Source organism: Tachysurus fulvidraco, chromosome 26, assembly GCF_022655615.1.
Source record: "Tachysurus fulvidraco isolate hzauxx_2018 chromosome 26, HZAU_PFXX_2.0, whole genome shotgun sequence".
Lineage (NCBI taxonomy): Eukaryota > Metazoa > Chordata > Actinopteri > Siluriformes > Bagridae > Tachysurus > Tachysurus fulvidraco.
The window spans coordinates 8,762,099-8,789,067 of NC_062543.1; the positions used below are offsets into that span (position 1 = coordinate 8,762,099).

General features: G+C 38.0%; 1 long non-coding RNA gene across 1 annotated transcript; it reads right to left on the bottom strand.

The window, feature by feature from the left end:
* Positions 1–13,161: 13,161 nt before the first annotated feature.
* On the bottom strand, positions 13,162–16,542 carry LOC113655097. Its single transcript, XR_003443632.2, has 3 exons — positions 13,853–16,542; positions 13,664–13,733; positions 13,162–13,379 (listed from the first exon to the last, which is right to left on the bottom strand). It is a non-coding gene; the product is annotated as an uncharacterized LOC113655097 (long non-coding RNA).
* Positions 16,543–26,969: the final 10,427 nt, after the last annotated feature.

The window sequence follows — 26,969 nt, forward strand, 5'->3', positions numbered from 1 at the left end:
GTTATAAAACATCGTAACACCCTGATTATTTTCTTATAACCACAGGCCCCCATGTCATGCTCAATGGGCCTAGATTTCAGATTAAAGTAATTAAAATTAAAGTAAATAAGCATTGTTAACATAATACTGCATTCACTGCAGAATATATGTGTGCTCATATGGCCCAAAAGCCAAAAATGAAAGACTTACTTTTCCACTGTAAGCACTAAACCTAGTCATAGATATTTTCATATCCCATTTTTTTTCCATTGTTAGAGAAACTCAAGTTTTAATGCACATCACAATTTCTCAAACTTAATATTAATATGCACTCTAAAATCAAAGTTTCTGATAAGATATTTAGGTTGTCTCTCTAGCATGGTAACTGCTCAAAGTGCCTCCAGGTACCTTGTGGCAAATGTTCATGAAACTTTCCTATGTAAGTTTCTTAGGGTTTTAGTGTGTTCCAGTTTCTAAAAGGATGCTCAAAAATTCATTCAACATCAAAACTGTAAAATAAAAATATTTGAGTCAATAGCTGAAAGCTGTGAGTATATAGGTCTATACTTTTTATCTTGCTAACCTATATTACAATAAAACGCATTTATGTTTGAGTTAGCAAGACAAACGGATCAGGATTAGAATCTGAATCAGGTTTATTTGCCAGCTTTTTGTGTCTCACAAAAGTACCGACATAAATATACTAACACTATACTATACATTTAGCTTGGACTATATAAGACAAAACAGACTATATAAGACAAAGCAGACTACACAAGACAAGACAAAACAGACTATACAAGACAAAACAGACTATACAAGACAAAACAGACAATATATAGACAAGACAAAATAGACTATATAAGACAAGACAAAACAGACTGTATAAGACAAGACAAAATAGACTATAGAAGACAAAATTGACTATATAAGACCAAACTGACTATACAAGACAAAATAGACTATATAAGACAAGACAAAATAGACTATATAAGACAAGACAAAATAGACTATATAAGACAAGACAAAATAGACTATATAAGACAAGACAAAATAGACTATATAAGACAAGACAAAATAGACTATATAAGACAAGACAAAATAGACTATATAAGACAAGACAAACAGACGATGTAAGACAAAATAGTATGATGTATTAACTCGTGTCAGTCAATGTTTAGGGAAGAGAGATAGAGTTGGGATAAGGACTACATTGCCCACTCAGTTTCGCGTCATGCAGAAGAAGCTTTCATCATGACGGCATTGTGGGAGTTGCAGTGTGAGTGATTTGCCCCGGACGCTGCGGTGGCACGAGGACCGCTGGGTGAAACATCAGGGCGGAGCTTCGTCTGCCTGCCAGATGGATGCCTTGTGAACTTAAAGGCAAAGTAATCAAGTTGAACATAAATCGCTGCACCCAGCCTCATATCGGACGCCACCATACGTCCAGGAGCGCAGTAGCCCTCCTCTGACCAGACAAACATGGCGTGTTGGACGAGTCGGTAGATAGAAAAGTAAACTGTCTACATCTCCTGAGAGGTCTCTGTAAATCTGTGAGGCAAGTGCATTGATCTGTTTGGGTATTTTTTTTTCTGTCGGGGTCAGATAAGCTTGATTAAGTGTGAGCTGTGTCGCTGGTGCTGCTCTGCACGGTAAGCGGTTATGTGCGTTTCCAGCAATCTGACACACTTTAACATGGAGAGAAACACGGACATAATTCCGTTGCGTCTTTTCCGTTATTTTGCCTATTATTTAATATTAAAAAAAAAAAAAAATTCAGCAAATTGCAAAAAAACAAAAACAAAAAACGCCTAATATACAAAAAAAGTTGTATAAAATAAGCTTGACTTATGGCCACACTATGGTGTGAAATAATCTGCAAGTAGAAAAAAAATAACCAGCCTATATGTCCTTCTTATATTCTATATTTTAATGTACTTTCGTCTTAATTAATTGTTTATTTAATTAATCAATTAATTAATTAATTTGCTGTTGCGCAATACATTGCAGGTAAGAGACGTGTTTACAAGCGTTCACTTATTTTATAGTGCGGAATAAGTTTTTTTTAAAACAATTTTAGCCACAAAACAATTTTTTTTACACATAATTCCCTCCGGTTCACAAATTCCCGCGTGTTCTATTTCCCCTTTAAGAGCGCGAGCTCGATTACGAAAGGGAAGGAGGGGCTTAATGAACATGAGAGACGTGTGCGCGGTTTCTATGGCAACCGCTCGTCTTGACCTCCATGTCCCCGTTCTCGTCAGGGAAGGCTGGTTTCTATGGAAACGATCGTATCTCTACGCGCCGCTTTTCCCGTAAAGTGATCTGGTCGGAAAGCGGCCCGTTCTCCCAGAATGTGTCGGAAAATTCTAAAGAGGAGGAAAAGAACATGGCGTTTGAGAAATAATCTCATTAAAAGCTCTCAGTAGATTTGCAGGCTGTTTTTTCGCTCATGTTGAGGTACAGGGCGTGTTTGAAAACGCCCAAGGAGAGTCTAAGTGAGAGTCCCAGCTTTCCAGCCCCAAAACGCTTAAAGTAATGAAGAAGTAATGATTTTTATATGATTATATATATGTTGGGGAAAATCGAGACAATATAGTTATATAATATAATATTAAATCCCTTTATTTGGCCAAGAAAAAACTTAAATATTCATAAATTATTTTATATATTTATTAGTTATTTTATGATATTTAGAAATTATTTAAATCTGCTTTGCTTGATATCAGAAGTGTCATGTTCACAACTGCTTAAAATCCTTTTTCAAAATGTAGATTTCAGATGTTTTTATTTCATGTCTAATGATCTTTAGTCAGATTCGGGGTTTTTTCAACTGGCCATCACAACAGTCTGTTTTTTTTTTTATTTGCTTTTATTTATGTCCACAGCAGCCACACTGACACAAAGTCACATAGGATGAGCACTCTTTCTTTTCCTTTCCTTTCTTTTCTTTTCCTTTCCTTTCTTTTCTTTTCTTTTCCTTTCCTTTCCTTCAAAATATCTCAAATACTACAGTATCTCTTTATCTCTTTATGATCTCTTTATGAAGGACTCAAGCAAAAAGGACTGCGCTGTTACAGAAACAGCTACTTTAATCTTCATTTTCCACAAGAATTTACCACAGGAAAACGATGACATTTCTTTAATTATATAACGAATTTCTTGTCATACTTTTGGCTGTTTATATTTACATGGAAGTTAGGAAATTGAACATAGGTGAAACAGGTTAGTTCCTGTTATCACTTATGCTATAACAGCTTTAAGCATTTGTCCTCATTTTCTTCTCTGTCTTGAAGTAAATATGACAGAAAAATGTGCCTGGTTGTGTTACTGAGAAACTGGAAAGACTCGTGGTGGAAAACTTGCTGGCTGTTCCAACTCGCTGACACCTGAGACTCTTTCCATACATGTTAAATAAATGTCTCTGTACAGAAAGTTTCACCATAATCAACAATTTGAATTTGAATCAAAATGAATTTTATTAGATAATGACAAATACAGATGTTTATTGTTAGCTTAATTATGTGCAGTGTCCAGAATACATGATGTGGGCTACATTAGCACATTAATATAAACCTGTGATTTGAATGCACTGTTGTCAGAGAAAATGTCAGGGAAAAATGAATCCACACTTTCTGACCAATAAGAGCAATGTTTAAAAACACGTTAGCAAATAGAAGCAAATACATGTGTATTTTTCTCAGACAGACTTGGAAAAGCATTAGGCTTAGTCATTTTTAAACCGGACTGACCGTAGGAGATGAGAGGGTTATGTGCAGGGACATTATTTCTGATCTCATACTTGAGATTTTGAATAACAACTGACATACTGTTGTTAGCTAGTGCATAATATCTCTCGCCTGTCTCCTGCTCTGTTTTGCTTCCTCTGCTCTCTCTTCAGTTTCCTTCTTGGAGCTTTATCTGGAATCTCGACTTCCTGTGACCTGTCGAGACTCATCTGCATACCATGGGCTCTGCGTCGGTTGGTGCGAGTGTGTGCGCTTGTGTGTGTGTGTGTGTGTGTGTTTGTTTCTGGGGGGAGGGGGTGGGGGATAATTAGTAGAGATACGGAGAGTGGAAGAAAGGGGGAGCTGTATCTCACTCTCGCAAAGACACACACACACACACACACACACACACACACACACACACACACACACACACACACACACAGGCAGCAGAGTATTTTATGTTTAAAGCCTAGCTGAATGTTCTTTTTAGCACCATGTTCTTTTTAGCGCCCTTTTTTTATTATGGCATTATTTCAGGTAGGCTATATACATATCTATTTCTCATTCATCAGTGTGCAATATAAAATATATAATCAAAGAGTAAAGTAGGAATCACAGCTAAAAGTATATGATAAAATGTGTATGATTATTTGGATTATGATTTTGCTACTGGAAAATGATCTCCATTCTAGTTTCTGTATCACTTATTGTCTGTACAAAGTTATAGTATATAGCCTGCCAATAAAAGTACACTAACTCATGAATGGATGCTGTTATTCTTTTCTCTCTTAGCTGTAAAACAATTCCGTTTGTTGCCTTGCGAGATTTAAGTAAGACAGAGATGTGGGTCACCATTCACCATTCACAAACTCATGCATAAGGCAGTAATTAGTAGGTTATTTTCTTTTGTAAAATGTGTAAGATCTTTGTATTTAAACATCTTTGTTTTATAAAACATTAAAATTATTTTAATATTCATTCCGGGCCAAAGCCAGTCTTTATCCAGACATCACACACCACAGTGTTGTGAGAACAAACTCTCCTCAAATCCTTGTGTGCTTACGTCATCTTTCACTTTGTCCTCTCTCAATTCCATCCGTGCTCTTGCTTCTTCTTCACTTAGTGCCTGTTCTTTTCCCGTGTTCAACACAGGAGTGCTCAGGCTCACCCACATACAGCAATGCTTAGACTAATGTATGCCGACCAGATGAAAAGATAAACATAAATACACGTATGTATAAATATATAATTCCACAAAGAAGTATTTCTCCTCTGACACAGATACAATTATACTACAACTATATTAGAAAATTAATTATTTAAATTATTGTTAAAATAGTCGGGATAGGTATATCTATAGGTACTGACTCCCAGGTATCTGGTTTCATGGCCAATTCCCAAATTGTATACATAGATACTATTAAAAAAAGTATCAGATTTCTGAGAAACTCTTGTAAATTAGTGATGCGTCTATAACTGCATACTATCCATAACATGGCAGCTGACTTTGTTTCTGGATCTTACCTTAAAATAACTATCACAACCATAAACCATACAGAAACATTGTATAAATGTAAAAAAGACTGTAATAAAAGTTCATGTTACAAAAAAAGAACAATAAAAGTTCAAAATCATGAATATAAAACGCTAAATCAGAATTCCAGCTTGATTTCTGCATCTAGATGTTCTAAAGAACAACCATTACATCCCACGATTAAACATGCAAAAGTACAAGAACACTTAGTAAATAACAATATTTGATTGCATGTTTTCTGCTTGCATTATTAGCATCGAGCAACTGGTGTGGGTGTATTTTGTGATGCTTTTGCAGTTGTCTTTTGTTTTTTGTTGTGCTTTTGTTAGTCTCCTCTCAGTTGTGGTAAGGTGATTGAGCCAGTGTAAAACCTTCAATGTTTTTCTCCATAAAAAAAAGTGCTTTGTTGTGTTTGCAGTGTGTTTTGGATCATCTTGCTTCTTCATGAAGTTCCTTTCGATTCGATTGGCTGCATTTCTTGGAAAATTTTCAGACAGAATGTTTCTGTAGACTTCTGAATTCATTCTGTTTCTACCATTATGAGTTCCATCATCAATAAAGATTAGCGAGAAGCAGCCATGTTCTAACCACGTTCCAGAAGCGGCAATGCAAACCCAAGCCATGAAGCCATGACCTCCACCACCTCCACCATTTGCAGATCCTTTTTGTTCTCCATACTGTTGCTTTTTAGTCATGTTTAATCTTGGTTCCAGAAGGTTTGTGGCTCATCTCTGTATTTCTTTGTGAATTCTATTTGTGGTTCTTACTGCTGATGATTGGTTTGCATCTTGTGGTGTGGTCTTTATATTTCTGCTCTCAAACAGTGGATTGTTATAACTTCACCCTTGCCCTGTGGAGGTAGATGCTGATGTCACTGACTGGTGCTTCTGTCATCTGTCAACTGTTGTTTGTTTTCCTTTCCTGACCAGTTTTATGTCTGGTTTGTTAGTACACCAGTGTTTTTTTTCTGGGTATTGGCTATACCCAGTGCTTGTGCAATGACTATTAATGATTAAAAGTGAACTAACTTTGTAATTTCAACGTTACAAACTTTTACTAGAGCTGGAATTTTAAGTTCACAGACACAAACACAGACAAAGAAAGTGATACTGAATTACTGTAGGTCATAATATTTTGGCAACCTACGTAACTTGATTCTGTGATAATGATCATAATAAATACATTCCAAACAGCAGTCTACTTTAATAAACAGTACTAACAGGCCTACTATTTTGACATACTTTACATATAGTTGTATAGGGTTTAGGATATTGGCACTGCCCTGCTTCATGTGTGTTTTTTTTCTTCTTTTTCGCATTAACCTCCTACGACCTGGTGTCTACATACGTGAACATCACTGCATCTAAAATGCAAGGCCAAACCAAAGCTCGGGTCTTAGGAGGTTAAAGTTTACAGGATGTGTTCAGTCAGGTACTAGCTCACACCCTTCACCCAAAATAGTATTGGAAAATTAAAGCTTGCGCTAATGGCACATTCAGATTAAAATTGAAAAAGGGAAAAAATGTTTTCAAAAAAGACTTTTTCATAAGCTCCCTTAGTCATTCTCTTTCTGACATTTACAAAATGGATGGTCTGTGTGTAGGCTGCTAAGAATACTGCTAACGTCTACTATTGCGATATTGCAGGGAAGCTAAATGGAGATTTTTTCACATAGACTTGATTCAGATTATTTCAGGATGTTGTGAAGCAGAAGCCTGTAATTATTTGTCAGTGCCACCATTCACAGAGTAAGAAGAAATTCGTTGATCGCTAGTGATTTGCTAGCATACTTCCCGCTTAGCTTCAGGGAGTGTCCGTGCACTGATGAAACGGGTCAGGAAACGGCGAGTGAGTTGTGTGTACAATCCTGCTTTAATGCACTCCCTCTGCTGGTGTCCACTCTGTCACCCTCGCAAAGAAAATTCGAGCCGTTGCGACTCAGCCAGGAGAGGAGGGAGAAAAAAAGAGGAGGGATACAAGAGCAGGAGGCACACAGTCTTCCATCTTCCTATGCTTAATATAGAAGGCACGAGCAGTGGCATAGTCCAGCTCACTACTTACTGCCCTCTGTGTTCCTTAGCTAATCACAAAATTTAAAAAGTATTTTAATGTCATGATGGAATATATGTGTTGTGCTATTGCTAGAGCAAAAAGGGCATTAGTGCATCCAGAGCAAAAGAGGCATTTCCTGTTTGTGGGTTTGTAATCCGATAGGATTAATAATGAAAGAGTTGAAAAGCAAAGAGAACAGCTGTTTTGTATGTGCAATTAGTTTCTTTCTTTCTTTCTCTCCTTGTTTAGATTTTCATTGATGGAAAATCCTATTTTCACATTTGATTGAGTGAGACAAGGTTGTCTAGTTTTTTTTAGAATCTGGTCACAGAATTCCTGAAGCATGTTCAGGAAAGCTGGAACACCCGGAATTCTAGAAAAGGGGCCTGTGCAAGAAAGAGGGAGAGGGAGAACGGGGGAAAAAGAAAGAGAGAGGGAAAGAGGGAGCACAAGCACTCCATAAACAAACACTGCAGCGAGCGTTAATAAAATCCACATGCTTGTGCTCACGAAGAGGGGGTGGACGCTGGGAGGGAGCAGGTACTTTCCAACTGCTTTCCTGTAGTTCACATTTTGTAACACTACAGCTACTTCAACTTCAAATTTGTCTATACATACAAGGAAATGCTGCTTTGTTTTGACATTAATTGTTTTAACGTTGTTTTAATTTATAAAATGTACTACATCCTGTCATTGATCATCTAACTGTAACTGTGAAAGAGAACATTTTCCAGCCAGAGAAGTATAAAAAAAATGTTCACAGACCCTCTAATGTTCACAACACAGATTTGTTGTTCTGCGCATAAACCTTATGTGTGAATTATACTGACATATGGGTTACAGCTCACAGCAACTAGCATATCATACAAGTTTTATTTTCAGCTATAAGAAGTAAAATATGTAAGAAAAATAACGGTAATAGGAAACTGTTTGGGAAAACTGCAGAAAAGGCAAAAAATTAGCTGAGCTACAAAAAAATAAGAGTAATTGAATGTGCTAGAAGTCGCTAACTGTGACTTAGCTGGTAGTTAGCTATAGCAAGATATTTTAACCTGCTAATGTGTATTGAAAGCTAGAAGACACATTTTTAGGCTATTCTACACAACTTAAGTAAATTACAAGACTTGTAAAGGTGTTATAAGAAATAAAATGACAAAAACAGCAAGTTTGGGTTCAGGCTAAACAAGGTAACTTGCTAAGGGACACAAAGGTTTCCCTAGAGTTGTGTTTTCTCTTCAAATTACATTACTATTAATTTTTTTTATCTTGTGACTTCTTTTGATGTTCGAACATCATTCTAAGTGCATGGCCTTCACTTTATTTGATGAAAAAAATAATGATTCACTTTGAGAATTAGCATTAAGGTGATGTGTGCTGATGGCATATCCATGTCACAATGCTAGTGACTTTTGTAAGTCTTTGTAGATCATTAGATTGAAGTAATGGTATGGGATTGATATTAATCATCTCTATGCCTAGGTTCCTGTTGGCATGATGGACAAATTCTGTGATTTGTCTTTCTCAGTCCTTTTAACATACACAGGTTGCCTTGTGGCCACAGTTTAATACATTAGTACATTTGTGACCACACCTTATGAAAAAATAACCATGGCGGTTACAACATAACAAAAAAAAAAAACCTTAGCGGATTCATAGACTAGAGGAAGTGGCAAAAGTTAAGATCTGATACAACCCATTTTTGGTCTGTTTGACTTCCATCCATCCATCTTTTAAACCACATCATACACAGCATTACAGGGAACCCCAGAGCACAGGGTGCCATCCCATCATAGGGCACAACTGCACACACTAAGGACTGTTTAAAGATGCCAGTCTGCCTACAATGCATTTCTTTGGATTTAGGGAGGAAACCTGGAGGAAAGTACAGAAGTACACACACACACACACACACACACACACACACACACACACACACACACACACAAGTAGGGAGGAGATGGGTATTGAGCACCACAACAGCGAATTAAATTTTTTTTAAGCTAATGCAATTTTATTATTGAACTTTGGACCCACAAAACACAACCCATTCAGTGTAAACCATTCCAATGGCTAATGTTGGTAGATATTTGACTTGTAGTACCTCTGACTGTACTTTCAGAAGGTGGAGCATATTGTACATGTCGTACTTGGTGACTAAGCCAAAAATATCCTGCTCTCAGATGTTTTAGGATGAAAATGGAGTAAACACTCCTGGCTGTAAGGCAAGCTTAAATGTTGTGCTACACCTATTGTAGCTCATTGGCCTGCAATCCAATTAAGCATTTATCATATTAATTGTTCATCCCAGCAGCACTTGAGTGCTTTTAGCATACACACACACCCCTCAATCCACATCCTTAATTTTTTTGGATCTGCGTTGTACGTCGCGACACAAATAGATCAGATGACACAAAGGGCAAAGGGAAAGCACACTGTGCTGGTGACGCTCATTTAATGAAGTCTTCATTTGTTGCAGTGTTTCATTAATAGCCCCTTTTAAAAAAAATAGAATGAAACCCTCTGTGCTGGTCAAAAGAGGTGCCAAGAGCCTTTTCATTTGAACATTTTTCTCATTTCGCACTGCATAATGTGTGGAATTAATGATAATTCTTCTGTGTGTCTGTGGGTGAGTGGGTGGTTGGGTGTATATGAATTTGCAGGGAAAAGGAAAAAAGGCAATCATTGAGAAATATCACCACCTCAAATGAACCCAAATTGTGAAAATATAAGTCAGGATTAACTTTGTTAATGAGCACCAGGATGAGACCTACAATCCACATTAACCTCTATAACCCAAGAGTGTAGGTCAGCTGACGTTAGCATGGGTTTTGAGTAAATATATTAGACACTGACACTATATCATGATAAAAATGGAAATTTATTTATCTGTGCAAAAAAGAATTACAGCTAAATGAACCATGGCATTGTCTCTTTCAAGTTTTGCTATATCACCTTCAACAGATGAATGAAATTGGGGCATAGAAGCCTTTATTATCACCACATATACTTTACAGTGGAATTCTTTTCATATCCCAATTGAGGAGGTTGGGGTCAGAGCACAGGGGCAGCCATGATACAGCACCCCTGGAGCAGCGAGGTTAAGGGCCATACTCAATTGCCCAACAATGGCAGCTTGGCAGTGCTGGGGCTTGAACCCTGATCTTCCAATCAACAACCCAGAGCCTTAACCACTTGAGCTACCACTACCCTAATTTTGTGTGTGTGATAGTGCACTGTACATGACATTTGTACAGTCACATTTGAACGCTAGTGTCACATATTTAATAAAGACACACATTGAGCTGACTAGCATGGCGAGCTGACTACCTAGCAAGTTACTGCCTGTCAGGATGTAACCTATGAAAGGGATTCAGGGTAGTGGAGCAAATCTGAAGTGTCTAAAATATCCTCACATCAATATGTTTACTTGCTGAAATCAAAATTGCATTACAATTATTGTTATAATTTTATAATGTACACATCCAAGAGAAACTCTTATTTCTGATAATTCATATTTCTGCCTAATTTTCCTGATTTTCTAAATAATTTCCTTCTAGAATGATAATTTTTGTCCTGCCCCTGAAGGCATGACTTGTTCTAGAGAAGTAGCTTGTTTGCAATAAACAAGGTTTGGCAGTAAACAAGGCTGTGTGTCTTCCTGCACACTTTCCCCTTTTTCCAATCATCCCTTGGCTGCAAAAATCCTGTTAATTTTTTTTCCTTTTGAACAGGGAGGATTTTGTTCAAGGTGTATGACAGCACCTTTACCGATAAGCATTTGACCATCTTGACGCCTGAATACGTCACTTACTCAGATTGAGCGAGGATGCTGTTTAGTCTTAACACCATCTGTGCTTCTTCATCAGTAAGAAGAAGTAAAAGGCTCTCTTTGCTCTTCTTCATATGTAGCTAGCTTTCTAAACTCCTGTCAGGGTTGTTTAGATAAGGCAGGGGTGTTTCCTGTTGCATAAGTCAGTCATAATGTCAATTTCGCTTCTGCTTTCAGAAGGAAATACCTCAACTTTTACAGCAAATAAGCCGCGTCACGGCAACATCATGGTAAGACGTTTTGTTTCCATGCAACCAAATGGAAAATATCACTGAGGTAGCATGGTTAAAAGCCCTAAAAATTAGCTCACTAATACCACATGATCTTTATGTAATCACATGTGGATTTAACAACATCTGTGATTTCTGTCAATGAATAGCATCTATTATCAGATTAGCAAACGACAGATTTCAGCCCAGTAAGATCATATAGTTCATGTATACTTTTATCTTTCTGTGTTTGAGCATACATGAAAACGACTGCAGAGAATACCATGATGTACAAACTCCCGAATAAAACCAGTAAATTCTTTGAGAGTGGCATACTGGCATCTAATGACCACAAGTGAGTGATCTGTGCTTCTAACCAAGCAGCATGACATAGTCAACACAACCTTCTGCGTTCATCACAGGGTCATTTGCTTGGTGGCTGATGAAATAGTTGTATTCTACTTGTAACTGCATCCAAGCTACCTAGTAAATGAAGTAGCCTTTCATGCTACTAATCTTGAGCTAGTTTCCCCAAAGCACAAGTTTTATTATTCGATGGTAGAGAGAGCATCACTCTGTCTCTGTCTGTGGACTCTTTTGATTATTTCATAAAGGCAAAATTAATTTTTGCTATTATGGTATGGTAAACTATGTCCAGAGGATGTGTTTTGTAGATGTTTGTGTGTGTTAGCTCACACATCTCCTTGACGTCAGGGCAGTTTCAAGCAGGTTAGATGCTATGCTAGTACAATTCCTGCTTTGATAAAGATTGTAGGGATTCATTAGTATTATGCTTCCATTTTATAACACACTAAACAAGAGTCATACATTTTTATTTACACATTCTGAGGAAACAATTTCACCTGCATTTCCAAACATGCTACTTGTAGTGTGCATCAGGATCCAGTTCTTCTAATAATACAGTGCGTCTTTTTTAGATGAGGGAAGCCTATAGTGTGTCTTGATAATGTATGGTGTTGGTGTTGGTGTGTTTGTGGGCTTTTTGTGTGTGAATGTTTCTGTGTAAGAGACAGAGATTACAGATTAGACGTTAGATTTGTTTTATTTATAGTAATAGATTTCTGTATGTGTTTGTAAGTGTTTTGCGTGCATGTGTGGGTTTGAAAGCACATATGCGTATGCATGTTTGTGTGTGGGTGTGTTTGGCTGCACATATATGTACGTTTGTATGTGCATATATGTGTGTGTATGTTTTTCTGTCTGTCTGTATGTGTGAATGTGTTGTGTTTGAGTGAGTTTGTGTAATTGTATATTCGTCTGTGTGTGAATGTGTGTGTATGTGCATATTTGTATCTATGTGTGTGAGTCTGTGTTTTTATGTTTGTGTTGGTGTATAATTGAAGGTCCATGTGTGTTTGAGAGTGTGAGTGTGTGCACATGTATATTTGTGTGTGTGTGTGCGCGTGTGTACACCTGTATTTTTGTCTTTGTGTGTGTGTGAGTGTGTCTCTATGTGCATAGTAGTATCTCTTTCTCTCTGTGTGTATGTGTGTGTGTGTGTGTGTGCAAATTTGTGTGCATGTGTGTGCAAATTTGTGTGCATGTGTGTGCATATTTCTGTGTGTGTGGGTTTTTTTTGTGTATATTTGTGTGCGTGTGTGTGTGCATATTTGTATGTGTGTGTATTTGTGTGTGTGTGTGTGTTTGTATTTGTGTGTGTATATGCATGTGTTTGTTTGTGTCTATCTGTGTGTGTGTGTGTGTGTGTGTGTGTGCATATATGTGTGTGTGTTTGTGTGTATATTTGTGTGTGTTTGTGTGTGGGGGTGTGCATATTTGTATGTGTGTGTATTTCTGTGTGTGTTTGTGTGTATTTGTTTGGGTTTGTGTGTGTGCATCTTTGTATGTGTGTATATGCCTGTGTGTGTGTGCACGCTCTGGCGTTCTTCTCTTCTCAGGGCGTGGGTACACTGTTTGAACTGGGTGGTTAAGCTGTTAGCCTCAGATGAATGCAGGGGGAGCTCAGTCTCCTCTTTGAAGTGTGACACGAGGAGGGGGACGATACCACTCCCACCAGGAGGGGCCTGCAGAGAGGGAGAAAGTTTCACCCTGTTTTTGTGAGGAACACTAGAGGTCCAGCTTGAGTCTCAGATGCTCCGATTTAATTCTAACACTAATTATTCAGCAGACCCACAGTAATGCTACGGCTTCTCCCTGTTAATCTTTACACTGCGATGCACTGCGCCAGCTGGAAACAGTAACATCACACAAACACTAATTGACATACGATGCAACTACACACTATTACTCAGGATTTTTTTAACATGAATGAAATCATGTCTGTACAGTTTCTGGTGTTTATGCTTACCTTTGTGTCAGTCAGGGCTGAATGGGGGAACTCCCTTTTCACTCAGACCTCCCACTGTGTGTATCTCTTCCTACACACACACACACACACACACACACACACACACACACACACACACACACACACACACACTCATACACACACACACACACACCCACAGAGGCATGCTAGGTCATGTCTGGGACCCACCTCAAAGGGAAACGGAGGCCCAGGTGTGCAGCAGGGGTTGGGGTTGGGGCTGAGACGGGTACGGACAGGCCTCGTCCCAATCCACTGACAGGCGGAGACACTGCCTTGTTCTTTCTCCACAGACTGAGCAGAAGGCTCGGTAAAAAGATATCTGTTTTCTTGATTTTTTGTTCTTTTCTGTTTTTCCGTGTAACCTTTTTTCTTTTCTTTTCTTTTCATTTCTTTTTTTTCTTTTCTTTTCTTCCTTTGTAGAAAATATCTACATTTGGATTCATTTTCTAAAAGTATAAATAGAGTTAAAATACAATAAAAAAAACCCCACTGGATTGTAACTTAAATGTTGTACAAAATGGTTATACACCATGAACTGCACACATACATATATACAATGTACAGTACATACCCCAACACATACACCCACACACCCACTGACCCACAGATGGCTAACAAATTAAAGGAAAAACCAACATGAAGTGTCTGGTGTTGGTCCCCTGTGAGCCACCAGAGCAGCTTCGGTCCGTCTTAACCAAGAGTCTGCATTTCTGTGTAACTGTACTAGAGGATTCATTCACATTTACATGAGTCACTCAAGTGATTGATTCAGTATTCAGTCACTGTGGATTCATTAGTCTCTTTCAGTTTGCTGAAATCTGCTGTTGAACTATAGGATTCATAGTTGGCTTATGTTAATCTCTCTGTATATGATTATTATTATTTTTGTATTCTCGTATTGTGATTTTCTTTGTGATTTTCATTCGAATGTGCGCTAGATGTACGCTCACCCCGTTCGTCAGTGCATCTCAGTCTCAGTCCTTTAAAAGATATTCCCATAGTTAATGATGAGTGGAGTTGATATTTGGTGAGTTGGAGTGAAGGCCACAGTATGTGATTTCATTTTCATTTTCATCCTCTTCAAATCATTTAATGAGCCCTCGTGCTCTGTGGTTGGAAATGGGATCATTCTTTCTACACATCAGGATAAAAATGTTTCATCATAGGATGAAGATGATCAGAGTCCTATGAAAAAGTCCTCCAGAGATGTTTGAGGACTTAAGCTACGTTCACACATACACTGTTTTTTTGCTGCAAGTCGCCACACGTAATATGACCTCACCAGTACGAATTTCTGTTACTGGTTGCCATGGTAATAATATTCCACATGACTAGTTTTCTTCCTGCTAAAATGAAACAATCTGCAGTGTCAACTGCCTTCACTCTTATTAGTAGTCACCTGGTCAAGTTACACCACATTTGCGTAAAGTTATATGTTTCTTAACTTTGTCTTGTCTCTGGACACACACACACTATGTTGTTAGACGTCACAGCTCTCAATAAAATTGGGTGATTGGGTGAACGTTGCATTAGGATATGACCTGCAACATGCTCCCCAAATCCCACAATGCACCGGAGTGGTTGATGTCCAAATTCTTTAGCCTAGATGATAACGGTTGACACAAATAGTGTCACTTGGCAAAATCAGGAAATGTGTCTGCTTTTTTGCAGCATGCAGGTTTTGGGTGCATAGTTTGAGTTCTAATAAACATTTGTACAGTATCATCCGTACAGTGTGCTTTCTGAAACGAATGTGAAAGAGAGGTTTCACAGAGACTCTTTCTTCGATGCAATAATACAAACCAGCCAAAACAAAAGCTGAATTGCAGCATGCATGTACATAGGGTATATATAGGGTATCTAGGAAACTATCCCTCCTTTTACATTGATTTGAAAGTTTTTTAAACGCATCTATGAACCTAATATATCTGCAGCCAGGTGCTTACATGTATGTTTTATTTGTAGTTTTCTGCATTCACCATTAAATAAAATATTTTGTTCCTCACTGCCTCATGATGCACTTTTAATGTGTTTGAATGTGTATATATACACCGTGGCTGTGTGTGTGTTTATCCACTTGGGGGAAGCTGACTTTAATGCCTTTAGTGGCAGATTTATGATGCTGTCTTTTACTGACCATTACACACACACACACACACACACACACACACACACACACACACACACACACACACACACACAGACACACATATATACACAGTACTGCCTAGGAGGTGTGATGGGATTCTGTTTCCAACTGTCAAAACACCAAAGCTGTTACCATCAAATGGGGACTTTTGTGCTATAATTTAACACATTTCTTATACACATAACATGAAGCCATTAAACAATGCAAATATCGAATGCCGAAATAAATAGTCTTCCTTTCTTTTCTTCATGAATCGATTTCATACAGGCATCTGTTGAACCGAGGAGAAAATCACTGTTCATTTTGGAGTCTGGAGCACAGATCTCTGGACTTGTTGATTTTGCTCATAGCGCAGTACAGACACACACACACACACACACACACACACGCACACACGCACAGCACTTCTAAGAAATCATTTCCATTAATGTTACTCAGTGATAGTATTGAGACTAACCAGAGAGCTTTGTGTATTTTCACTATTATTCCTCCCATAATACACAATAGTGAACTTTTGATCAGTCCTGGTCCTGGACCTGGACCTAGATCTAACCCCTATGTCTTTCACCCTAAATTTATAGAATGTCTGTGGTGAGGCGGAGAAGCGGGGTCAGTGTGGTTGGATTTAATTAGATTTTGCATGAAGTTTAGATGTAGCCCAGCCCTAAACATAATGTCAGAGTTTCAAGCAAACTGTGTTGTGTGAATGTTGAAATTTTGTCCATGATAAGACATGCATTTAGTGAGCACTTTATTAGGAACACCTGTACAACTACTCATTCATGTGATCATCTAATCGGCCCTTCCTTTGGCAGCTGTGCAGTGCATTGTATCATGCAGATACAGACTAGCAGCTTTGGGTAATGTTCATATCAAACATCAGAATGCAGGAGAAAATCTCAGTGATCGTTGTTACCAAGTGGGCTGGTATGTATGCACAGTATGTATTACTGTAAGTGCTGATCTCTTGGGATTTTATCTCTAGAGTTTACTTAGGATAGTGCAATAAAGAAAAAACATTCAGTTACAGTTCTGTTAGTAGAAATAGCTTGTTGATGAGGAAAAACCTCAGTCTGGATGAGGTCAACAGTGAGAGGCTACAATGGGCACAGCCTCAATAAAAACAGGAAAGTTGAAGATTAGAAAAGAAAAATCACCTGGTCTTTTTCCAATCTTCATCTGTCCAGTTTCAGTGATTCACTGTAGCCTTAGATTCCCGTTCTTTCTGACAGAGATAAAACCCGATGTGAACTCGAGGTTTGTTGTGTTTGTTGTTGTGCGTTCTGAAATGCTTTTCTGTTCAACACAGTGGTAAAGAGTGATTATTTGAGTTGCAGTATCCTGTAGCTGTCCATTTTTCTCAGACCTCTCTCATCAACAAGGCACTTCCACCAGCATAACTGCTACTTGAATTTTTTTCCCCCACCATTCCTTGTAATCTCTAGAGGTTGTCTCTAAAATACTCAAACCTTGAGTATTGTGTCTGGCATCAACAAATATACCATGTCCAAAGTCACTGAGATCACACATATTTTTCTGCATCCTGATGTTGGATTTGAACATCTGTCTCTGCATGCTGCCATACGATTGGTTGATTAGATGAATACATAAATGAGTAGCTCTTCAAAAGATGTTAATTTCCATTGTCCATGTCCATGAAATGGATAATAACATATGTATAAGTATAACTGATATAGATATAGATATCCAGTATAACTAATTGTGTAGATTTTATGACAGGTTGTAGCGCTGTGTGATTGACGAGTGTTAATTAGTGTTCTTGCTTGAACATTGTCCATTTAAATAAACAATCATCTAAATGGAAAGAAGCCATGCTAATAATTTTTTAATAGGTTCAGTCCAAATAGCTCCTGAAACCTGCAGTCCTCATCCAATCCCCTACTTTACTGACATAGCTAAGGTACAACTCTACAATACATAAGTGTTTGAAGGGGCTTGGATTCAATCCTGAGTTTTTGGGTCCGTCAGAACGGTTTGGTTTTGTTCGCTGTGCTTTCATGATGGTTCTCTTTTCAGACATCTGCAAAGAATCAGGTAACTCCAGTTGCATAAGTTCATACTGACAAATTGAAAGGGCAAAATAACTGATTGGACACAGATTACACCTACAGTATGTGAATACCATAATGTCACATATAGGACAGGGTCAGTATCAGGATCATTGTGCATTACCCAGAAAACACAGCAATCCACATATCTGAGTGGCTTTGTGTGTAAGTATATCCCACATGCTAGTTAGCTGATTTGATGCAAGTTGTTCTTGACTAAACCTTCATTTATTATAGCTTGCAGTGATTATTTCTAGTGATACAGGTATATCAAATAATATGCATGTGCTGTGTATTCGTTCTAAACAAATCACCATGAGATGATATAAAGAAGAAACTTTGAGAGGAACCAGACTCAGATGGAAACCCATCCTCATTTGGGTGATAATGCACAGTATATAATGTAAATGTAAATAATGTTCTTTCTACAAAAGGTCAGGACAATTTCACCACAGAGTGCACCACAGTTCACCATCACTAAATATCTGTTATATTATTGTTTTCAAAAATAAAGTATGAATGCTGGCAGGTCAGCAGGTAAGACCCAAAGGAAGAAGCTCCTTCAGTATTTGTGTGTGTGTGTGTGTTACATTTTTAAGAGGGGAAGTCTCATTAATCCAGTTTACAGCTTTGAGATGAGTGGGGATGCAGCAGCAACCCTGATTTAATGTCTGCTTGATTGTGGAAGTGATAAAATATGGTTACCATTACAGCCAAATGTAAATCTCTATGTTTACACACACAAACACTGAAACATACTTACAGTAGGAATAGATAGACAATCTGGAAATGACAATAGATCATAACTTGTCAAAAGGCATTGACAGGGAAATTATGTTTTTCCAATCTTCAGCTGTCCAATTTCAGGGCACCTGTGTTCAGTGGTCCATGGAGGTTGATCTATTGATTTGAAGGTTGTGACTTCAACTTTCACGGCCCTCAAGCTGCCACTGCTGGGTCCTTGAGCAAGGCCCCTAACCCTTAACTGTGTGATAGTGTCTTTTATACAACTGAGTATGTTGTCTATGGACTCCTGCTGTTGTATCTCATCTACTTCATGATTCTGTGTCCTGAGATGCTTTTCTGCTGAATGCGGCTGTACAGAGTGACTATTTAAGATTCTCTAGCCTTCCTGTCAGTTGATTCCCCTCTGACCTTTCTCATTAACAAGGAGAGCTGCGTCTCTTGCTGGATGTTTTTCATATCATTCACTCTGTGAAGTTTGTTGTTTGTGAAAATCCCAGGAGATCATCAGTATCAGATATACTCTGACCTGCATCTGCACCAACTGTGATGTTTGATATGAAAATTTACAGAATCTGTTTGAACTGTATCTGTATGATTTAATGCACTATTCTACTCCAACATGATTGATTTATTATAATGAACAAGTGTACAGATGTTTATAAAAATATAAAAATAAAGCTTTTGGGGGGGCACGGTGGCTTAGTGGTTAGCACGTTCGCCTCACACCTCCAAGGTTGGGGGTTCGATTCCCGCCTCCGCCTTGTGTGTGTGGAGTTTGCATGTTCTCCCCGTGCCTCGGGGGTTTCCTCCGGGCACTCCGGTTTCCTCCCCCGGTCCAAAGACATGCATGGTAGGTTGATTGGCATCTCTGGAAAATAGTCCGTGGTGTGTGAGTATGTGAGTGAATGAGAGTGTGTGTGTGTGTGTGTGTGTGTGCCCTGCGATGGGTTGGCACTCCGTCCAGGGTGTATCCTGCCTTGATGCCCAATGACGCCCGAGATAGGCACAGGTTCCCCGTGACCCGGGGTAGTTTGGGTAAGCGCTAGAAAATGAGTGAGTGAGAGTGGCTTGTGACTGTATGAATTAATTTTGAGTTCTTGTTGTACAAAAATTAAAGTGAAATTTGTGTTCAAATATGACTAACATAAAATGTGTAAACTAGACAAACAGTAAGTGTTAATTTTATCACAAGAGTGTACATGTTGATTTTGGCTAAGGTTTAATGTTCCCTATGTTTCAAGGGTCTCTCCTGTAAGCATTTGATAATGGTGGTGGTGGTAGATCCAGATCCTCTTGGGTGGGAGGCCAATCCAACCCAAAGGGCTATTTAGCATTCCACCTTCTGGAATGTTCTGGGGGTGCAAAGAAACCTGGAGAGAGTAACCTGAAACTCAGGATCAAATCAGAACCCCATTATTGTTACTACTGTGTGTGTACTGAAAGAAAAAACACACAATTGTCGCTGAAAAACTTTCAGATGTTGCAATTTCAGAATTTTGGGTCAAAATACTGATGAGTCCTTGATTACAGTGATTGGCTCAAAAGGTTGGGCAACAAAATATTAAGTTTTTTTAATGCTACTGTTGAACCATAATTCAAAAGCAATGTCTGAATTTCATCAGTCAATTTTCAGTTTAAGTTTTGTTTCTTATTACTTTTGTCAGTTTCAAGTTATTTCATTGACCATTGTGGATTTTTCCTTCTTTAGTGGAAGGGTACAACAGTTTTGTCCGTGTGTATGTAATACAAACAGTTCTCTTCCATGACGTTTTCATGACCTTTGCTATTATCTTACAGTAGGGGATATGTGGTTAGTGTCACATGGAAGATGTGTAGATACTTTGTGCACAAAACATTGTTAAACCTTCAGTATAAGAATGTGCAGAAGTACAAAGGTACAGGACTGTGCAGAATTTTTAGGCACTATTCATTTCTCTTTTTTTCTTCTTCTGGAATAATTTTTTCCAAAAGTTGTGTTATGGAGACCTTTTTTTCATTTTGTTAAAATATGTAAGATATTGCGATTAAAAAAATAAACAAAATGTGAAGATGTTAAGAGCTTTAAAAATGTTGAGGCTGGGATGTGGGATTTTAGGAGAAGAAAAAAAAAACTCAGCTGATTTGCTTATAAAACTGCAGAGAATTGATTTAGGTTTAAACAGTAGATAAATTGCAGTCACACCGAATGTGGATCCGATTTAGTTTTTACTGTTGACTGTGATTCATAATACATTTTTATATTATTCAAAAACGTTCAATTTCATTCTTTTTGTATTCATTCCCACAGATGTGTCTAAAACATTTACACAATACTGTATGTCATAGAAATCTGAGCAGGACAAACAGCACCTGGAGAAATGTACCACCCACAGTAAAGGCATAAATGAACCACAACATCTTAGAATACTCACGTAACTAGAACTGTCCTCACACAGGGACTTCAGGATTAGTGCTGAGGAAATTCTGCATCATTCGAATCTGAAACACTGTAACTGTGAAACGCTTTCTGTTTGTAATACGGCAAAAGAATATCTTAATTAATTGAATGTGCTTTGTCTTGAAATGTAGTCAGATATCTGGAATCTTCTTCTCCATTTTTTTAAAAGAAATATTCTCATCAGTTGCTTTGTGAATTATCTTGTTTTCCCATTTTTCCATATGTAAACTTGTGATAGCCGAAAGCTCCAGGATAGTTGAAGCTGCTTTCCAACCACCACTTGGAGGCTGCTCCTACTAGGGCCTAGAAAAAATCATTTTATCAAACTGTAATATTTTGTTTTCCATTCCCTTATTTGTTGCTGTTATTTTCTTGGCATTTTGCTGAAGGGACAACGGTCCAGCGGAGCACAAATCAGCGTGGAACCATGGCGAGTGAGGGGGTCACAAATAGGATGGGAACCGCTAAACCGATAAGACAGCTGCTGCAGAGTGGGAACGTTCAGCATTTTGCTTCTGTTTGTTCTCTCTCTCTCTCTCTCTCTCTCGCTCTCTCTCTCTCTCTCTCTCTCTCTCTCGCTCTCTCTCGCTCTCTCCTCTCTTCACTAGGTTGCTGCAGGCTTTTACATAAACCAGTTTGGATCCTCAGTTCTCACCTCAGCACAGATGCTGTGGAGCTAAGGAAAACGTGTTAAATATTTCATTTTGCCTTTTTCTCTCACTGTCTGCTTGTGACGAATTAGGGTTGTAATATGACATTGTTTTTTTCTTCTCTTTGTTATGGTTGTGTAACCAAGAACTGCTTTTACATTGATATTCTCAGGAGAAAAAATAGTAACAAATGGTTGAGGAAGTAATGGTTAGGGCAAAAACATCCATCAAGTCTTATCCGCCATCGCTCACATCTATATTTAGACCAGTGCTTTGGGTGATCCTTCAAATAGTATATGGATTAACTTTTTTATCGACTTGTTGTTGGGATTAGACTTTTTTCAGCCCTCTCCTAGTTTGCCACTTCATGTTAGACAAATGCAAAACAATGAAGCCCAATTATTCAGGACAAAGTGATGGCAAGTCAATCTACATCTTATAACGCTAACAAATCATTAGTGGATTTTAAGTGTAAAAACAAAGCTACAAGAATTAAGGTGTACATCTCCATCAAGACTCAAAGGTCCTTAAAGTAAATCAGTTTCTATTTATTAACCTTAAACTGTTACGAATAACATCTCTGTTCTAGAGAATAGCAAGTTGAAGATAGATAATATCAATGTGCATTAGGCACATTATCACGGATGAGAATCCCTCATGAGCGAGTCTATGAAAAGATGTGACTTTACCTTTATATAATCAGCTGTAACGCTGTATGTTCTGTAACTGACTGTATCTATTGATTGACATCATACATGTCTACAAATCACAGGTGATGTAAATAATAATATACCTACACAGCCAATAATTTTAGCTTAACCTACATTTCACAATATCTCTGGCTTTAGGTGAGAAGAACCAGTGTTCTAACTTTGCAAATATTACAATTAATGGTAGCTATTAGCATAAAAACATATATTAAAAAAAAATGTCTTTTGTCTAAAATTATTGTCTGGCTTAGGGCAGGCTTTTCTCTCTGTTATTTCTGTTTTCCAATTGGACTTTTCTGCTGTACATCATTTTAAGAGTTTTGATGTAGTCGACTAAAGATGGACTTTTTTTGGCTTAGGCTTATTTAACAAGAATCGGGTCTAGGGTTACGTAGTCCTGATGTCCATTGGGAATACAGTAGTGACTACCTGCTTTTGCTTTGTTGGAATTCACAGATGGACACTGAATGTTACCCAACACAATATTACAATGTCAGGAAGGGAGGAGCGGATGATGAAATCGGATGGAAGTTGTGCTTTGCATGTAAACCTTGTGCACCTGTATGCATTCCCAGAAGGAATCAAGAATTTTGGATTGAAATGAAATGTCTATAGAATTAAATATAATACAGCGTTCTTGACCTAAATTGCATAGTCATTACAGTAACCTGCTCACATTCGCTACACACAGTTCCACTCTGACACTGTGCGACCTTGTGAATGTCACTCATGCCTCAGATTTGCACATTTATAGTGATTACATCACTGACTGGATTAGCAACAGAATATAAACCTTAATATAATGCTAACCTTACACAAACTCTAAATGGGATTACTTTTCATTCACATAAACTCTCATATCACATTCCCTAATTAGTACGAGAAGGGTTGCATATTATTTGCATGAGTGGTCTGAAACAAGATAATTGAGGTTAATGTGGTAGGAAATGTGTTAATAATTGACGAACAGAGACAATAAAAACTATTGTAATGTAGAAGACCATAGAGTCTTCTGTTACATTTTGTACCAGTAAAAAGTGCAGAGTGACAGAGGCTGTAGGGAGCCCTATGTGATCTGTAAGGTGGACATGGTTAAAATTAAAGAATTCAATTAAAAGAAAGAAAGGAAGAAAACAAACAAACAAATAAATAAATAGAATATTGTTTGGAATGTGAAAAAGGTAATGTACAAACGGTGTAATTGTATTACATGTTGTAACAGTACAGAATGTGTAAACAGTATAAAATGGGCAAAAGGTGCTATATAAAATGTGCAGATGTGTGTTATATGTAGTACCTGTAAAAAGTGCATTGTGACAGAAGCTGTATGGAGTCATGTTTTCATGGTAATATTGAGGAGTCTGGTGGCCTGAGGGATAAAGCTTCTCCTGTGCTTCTCAGTTTTAGCCATCAGATGACAGAAGCCTGATTGCCCAATCCCTGATTGCAGAACAGACAGTTTCTGGGGTGGGTGAAGGCCTTAATAATTTTGTCATCCAAGACTACCAACCAATACTACCATCCAGCCAAGACTAACAACCAACCAAAGGTACCAACCAGCCAAAACTACCAACCAGCTAAGACTACCAACCAGCCAGGACTACCAACCGATACTACCATCCAGCCAAGATTACCAACCAGCCAAGATTACCAACCAGCCAAGACTACCAACCAGCCAAAACTACCAACCAGCTAAGACTAACAACCAGCCAGGACTACCAACTGATACTACCAACCAGACAAGTCTACCAACCAGCCAAGACTACCAACCAGCCAAGTCTACCAACCAATCAAGTGTACCAACTAGCAAGGACTAACAATCAATATTCAATACTACTAACATACCAAGAGTTCCAACCAGCTAAGCCTACCAAGGTTCAATACTAACAAGACTAGTAACCAACCAAGACTACCAACCAAGAATCAATACTACCAAGACTACATACCAACCAATACAACCAACCAGCTAACACTACCAACCAATAGGCAATACTACCAAAACGTTCAACCAGAAAAAAGGATGTTGCAATTTTCGCAGACTACAATCCAGCCAAAGCTACCAACCAAGAATCAATACTAACAAGAATACTAACTAACCAAGACTACCAACCAGCCAAGACTACCAACCAAATGTCAATACTACCAAGACTACTAACCAACCAGGACTAACAGCCAACCAAGACTACCAACCATGAGTCACTACTACCAAGACTATCAACCAGAAAACTAGGATATTGCAATTATCCCAGACTACAATCCAACCAAGACAACTGACATAGAGTCAATGCTATCAAGACTACTAACCAACCAGCCAATTCTACCCACCAAGACTACTAACTGAGTCAGTACTATGATATTGCAATTAGCCAAAACTAACAACCAAGACTACAAACCAACCAAGAGTCAATACTACCAACCAGAAAACTAGAATGTTGCAGTTAGCCAGTAGAAAATTAACTAGGGATTGTTAAATCATATGATGAATTTACAAGTGCTACCTTTACCATTTAAAAAAAATCACACTGCGCACTGCAAAATATCTCAATGGAAGGCCTTTGAAAGTATTAATGAGTTTTTTTTTCATTCCACTTGAGGAGAAGTGGATGTGCATGATGAATATCTCAAACAAAGCAATGAACACTTTAATCTCACTCTTGCCATGTTTCTCTTTTGCCTTGTGCTTGGTTCATGCATCTCGCTTGTCTGGTTCCTCGCATCTCTTTGCAGTGTTCCTTTGCATCAAAGGGAGACGGTTCACACTGTGGGCCATGCAATTAGGGTGTCTTCTTCTTTTCTACCTTCTCTGTCCCTCTCCCTGTTCTACACTCTCTTTGTCTTTTCTTCAGTATCCATCTCTTTTTTTTGCTCTCCTCCATGCACCTGTTGCCCTTTTCCCGCCATATTTTTTTGGATCGGTTTACAATAAAGGAAAACAGCGTAGAAGAAAGCAGATTAGATGCTCCCTTTGCAAGACAGCTGAGGGGGAGGATGTGAGTTAGAGAGAAGAGAAGCTGGAAATAAGCAGCTATATTTGGTAGCGCATCACATCACGATGAAGATAGTAAAAGAGCAGAATGGAGATAGAAAGAGAGAGAGAGTAAAAGTACAAAAGTACCCCCTCAGATAAATATTGATTTAAACACCTTGATAAATACATACATACTTACTTACATACTTGTTACTTATATACATACAATACAATATACAATTACTTTGTCGTATTTACAATTTTCTTAGGTCTTATTTAATCTACTCTACATTTAATCTTACTCCAAAATGCATCCTACAAATCTCAAAGGTTTCCTCTTTACTTTTCCGGTCAATGACTTTATGATGTCCTGTATATGAAGAGTAACTGAGTATATATACGGTGAATAACACTGATTATCTCATTTAAACAGCACCTGTCAAGAGATGAGATATATTAGGCACCAAGCTAATAGTCAGTTCTTGAAGTTGATATGCTGGCAGCAGGAAAATTCTACAAGCATATGGATCAGAGCCACTTTGACAAGAACCAAATTGTGATCGCTAGATGACTGGGTCAAAGCTTCTCCAAAACCACAGCTCTTATGGTGCGTTCCCAGTATGCAGTGATTAGTGTCCTCCAAAATCAGAATCAGCTTTATTGCCAGGCATGTTTTCACATGCAAGGAATTTGTTTTAGTGAATTGCTCCACAAATGTGCTAATAAGACATAAAGGATCTTCTGTGAATGTCTTGGTGACAGATTCCACAGCACAGTTTCAGGGGTCTTGTGGAGTCCATGAATTGACCGGTCAGAGTTGTATTGGTAGACAATATTAGGCAGATGGATTTCATGTTCTGGCTGATGTCTATATAATGGTTCATCATTGTAGAAAAAAAGAGTAAAAAATTCTTCCAATTTATCATTTACTGTGATCTTTGCATACTATACAATGTTGTTAGAGCTAGATATTACAGTGCTAGATGTTTCAAAATGAAGAAGTAAACAAGGAATAAAATGAGGCATTGTCTTTGCTTTCCTAGAAGGCATTTTTCAATCAATATAAAAAACATGTTGAGGTAAGTTTAATTAAAAGCAAGTGCAAATTGAATTGTTTACTGCATGTATGGTGTCACTTTGGATCTGTATCTGTTTGGTCCTCTAAAAAAACCAACCATTCAACAGTATATTTCATGTTAGTAGCTGTATTTGCTTTTATATCCGCTTATTCAGAATAATGGATTCCTATTTAGTTAGATCCATACTTTAGATAAAAGCATCTTCCAAATGAATAAAGGTACTATTTTTTTCTGCAAATCTAATTTTCTGGTAAAAAAAAAAAAGTCCCAGTATGTCCAGAACCAGTGGGAAAAGCTCTGTAGAGTACAACCCATAATGTTTTATTTGAACGTGCTTTCTTATCTTTATTTAGTGAAAGCATTCTTTCCTAGACATACTGCATTAGATTTACAGGTAAGATGTCTGAGCCCAAAACCATCATAAAATTAAAATCAGCCAGAAAAATGCATTCAATATAATGCTCACTCTACAATTT